The 3,506-nt window shown below is 35.9% G+C and overlaps 1 pseudogene; it reads right to left on the bottom strand.

Moving 5' to 3' along the window:
- Positions 1 to 2,370: 2,370 nt before the first annotated feature.
- On the bottom strand, positions 2,371 to 3,235 carry LOC125838320 (uncharacterized; annotated as a pseudogene).
- Positions 3,236 to 3,506: the final 271 nt, after the last annotated feature.

Raw genomic sequence — 3,506 nt, 5'->3', positions numbered from 1 at the left:
GCCAATCGTGGTGAAGGATTGCTTAGATTATGCTCGAAGGTGCAATGCTTGCCAATTTCATGTAAATTTCATACATCAGCCGCGCGAAGTATTACACCCAACTATTGCATCTTAGCCATTTAACTCTTGAGGATTGGATGTTGTGGGACCACTACCAAAATCTTCTAGCAGACACTTGTACATCTTGGCTCCAGCAGATTACTTCTCAAAATGGGCTGAAGTTGTTGCTCTTAAAGAAGTGAAGAAAGAGAATGTTGCAAATTTTATTCGAGTGAATATCATCTATCGCTTTGGCATCCCTCGCTACATAATAACGGGCGATGGCAAGCCATTTGATAACAAGTTAATGAACAAAATTTGTGATCTCTTTGGCTTTAAGCAACATAAATCTTATATTTATCATGTTGCCACCAATAGTCTTGTTGAAGCATTCAATAAGACTTTATGCAACCTTCTAAAGAAAGTTGTCTCCAAGTCCAAATGGGATTGGCATGAAAGAATGGAAGAAGCTTTGTGGGCATATAGGACAACATACCGCACACCAACTCAAGCAACACCATATTCACTTGCTTTTGGAGTTGAAGCAGTCCTAGCACTCAAGCGTCAAATAACTTCCTTAAGACTTGCTATTAAAGAAGGGCTCACTAAAGAAGAAAATTCCCGACTGCGTCTTGCTGAGTTAGAAAAATTTGATAAAAAGAGACTAGAAGCCCAACAAAACCTTGAATGTTATCAAGCTCGTCTATCTCGTGCTTTCAATAAGAAGGTTCGCTTAAGGTGATTCCAAGTTTGAGACAAAGTTCTTTCGGTAAGAAGACCCATCATTACTTCGCACATGTCTGGGGTAAATTTACCTCAAAGTGGGATGGACCATATGTCGTACAAGAAGCATATTCAAATGGCGCTTACAAGCTTGTTGTTGCAAATGGTGCTTACAAGCTTGTTGTTGCAAATGGCGTAAGGATCGATCCTATTAATACAAAATTCCTAAAGAGGTACTACCCTTGAAGTAAGATGATGCTCCTTAAGGTACGAGCCTAAATTGCATGTCACTCTTGGCCCGCAAGAGTATAAATTGTGTACAGCACAAAAAAACACTCACTCTCCAAGAACTTCTTTGTAACTTGATCCTCTTCACTGAGGTACGTAAGAGCTTATAATCATATTCTAAGTTCAGTTGCATGAGTGTCAATAAAACACATGTTCCCACTTGATCTGTCACATGAAAGTCAAAGCGATAAGTATTTTCTTTATCTTCTGTCTCATCAAACTTTAGACTTTTACGAAGTATTGATGGGTCAATGGAAGGGGCAAACCCTTATAAAATATGACTTTTGTTAAAGTAGGCTTAAAGTCTTTAAATTCAGCCAAGTATGTGAATTGAAGTCTTTGAATTAGCCAAGTATACAAGTTTAAATCTTCAAATTCTACAAAATAACAAGATAAGTCCTACAAGTTTTCATGTTAGACTCTTAAATCAACCAAGTTTGCAAAAAAAAATTCTTCGAGTTCTATAAAATTGCAAGTCAATGTATTCAAATTCTATGAATTTGCAAGTTAAAGTCCTCAAAACTTGTTTCGAGTTGAAGCATTAAATTCCACAAAATTTCACTAGTCAAGTTTGAATGTGGAAACTTAAAATATGGAACTTGCACTATGTTCATTCTTATTGGCATTCAAAATATGGAATGACTTTGAATTACTAAAAGCTTGCGGTAAAAAAAATTAAAAATTTAAGAGCAAATTTAAGATGGAGAAAACAATAAAATGCATGATATGAGACAAGAAAAAAAGGAAGGAACTTTATCACCATAAAATTGTCTAAAACATCAATCAAATGCTAAATAATTTTTTTTTTAAAAGGGAAAGAGAAAGAAAAGCCTAATCTAAGCGTAACTTGTAGTTGGTCAAATCTTGACGACTAGCCTCCAAGGACTCTATTTTCTATTCTAAATGAATTGAATCTTCGTGCGTTGATAAATTCATATTTTCATACGAGGATATCTCATCTTCTGTAGCTAGAATCTTGGCTTGAATCTCCTCAACATTCTTCTTAGAAACTTCTAAAACAACTTCAAGTCCTTCTCGCTCTCCTTGTAAAGTTTCTAGCTTCTACTTAACCTTCTCTAGCGATTTCTTGTTAGAAGAAACGTGTTTTGCCTTCTCACCCTCTTCTACTCTAAACAATTCAAGATACTCTTTGACATTGAAAAGAAACTCCATCTTCTTATCTTCATGCACCTTGTCAACAAAATTATAAGAAGTAGTATGATCAAAAAGAGAATCTACCAAGATATTCAATGGTGAAAGATCTAATAAATTCATCTCACTCATCTACTTAAAAATCTCATAAATATCATCTTTGTAAGATTAAATATTGTCTAGAGAAGTTCTGGAAAGTTTTCCACAAATCTCTTCCCAAAGGCCCAAGATGTACTTCCTTTTGTGGTTGAACACAACACCTTTTCCTTCTAAGACACTCACAATTCCATTATTCTTTGGAAGAACTCGAGAAAGCTCATTTGAATTAGGAGTCAACCCTTTTAAAATTTGGTCATATGAAGTAGATGATGTTTTTTGTTCATGCTCGGTATTTGAAATTGATTTTGCATTAGGCCTTGTTATTGCAGTAGACTCATAGCTAACTTGTGTCCTTTCACGTGGCGATCCTAGTGAATGTCCAATAGCATTGACCTACAAGTGAAAAGGGCAAGTTAGCAAAGTCATTTTATTCAAGATCCAAACAAAGGAAGGAAAGAAAACTTTATCACTCTGAATTGTCAATGATCTTGAAGGACTATCGAAACTTTGGACTTCTACGATTCCTAAATCAACAACTTCAGCCCTAGATGATTCAACCATTTCCCTCTTCCAACATCGATCCTTGTTAGTTTTGCTTGTTTCTTGAAAGTCCCGTTTACTAGAGAAAAGATTTTGGGGACATTTCTCTTTATCAATAGAAGTATAAACAACTTCTTTCTTAGATGCCTTAGATGACTTAAGCTTCTTACTTTGATGTTGGGGAGCAAGTGGTGTCTTGACTTTGAAAGTGTTTTCTCGATATCTTGCTTTTGTCTTCTAAAAGGATAACAAAGTTTGACCCAGCTTTCTCCACCAAAACATCCATATTATCCTCAAGAAACATTCCATGGGATCTCTCCCACCAAGATGAATATCGGGTAGTGTAAAGCTTCATTGCGGAAGTTAGCATAGGAGGAAATGTCACTCTAGACATAGTTGCACGTGATATGCAAATGCGTCAATATCTAAGGCCTTCATCGAGCAACTCAGCACAAATATCATTTTCTGAATAGCCAGGAATATCTTGACGGAAACCAAATTTACAACTAAATCGGTGCGGACTATATGGCTCTTTGACAAAAGAACCTCCCCTCCTCAATGGAACATAATTAAAATAAAGGCTCATAAAATAGGCTTACTCTAACTCTGGTGCTTTGCCATCATCATATAATAAATTGGGTGAGGCCTACTAATGAGTCTGAGAT

The sequence above is a fragment of the Solanum verrucosum genome, unplaced genomic scaffold (genome assembly GCF_900185275.1).
Source record: "Solanum verrucosum unplaced genomic scaffold, falcon-dt-bn FXZP01000110.1, whole genome shotgun sequence".
Lineage (NCBI taxonomy): Eukaryota > Viridiplantae > Streptophyta > Magnoliopsida > Solanales > Solanaceae > Solanum > Solanum verrucosum.
This window is presented reverse-complemented; position numbering and strand designations above follow the sequence as displayed.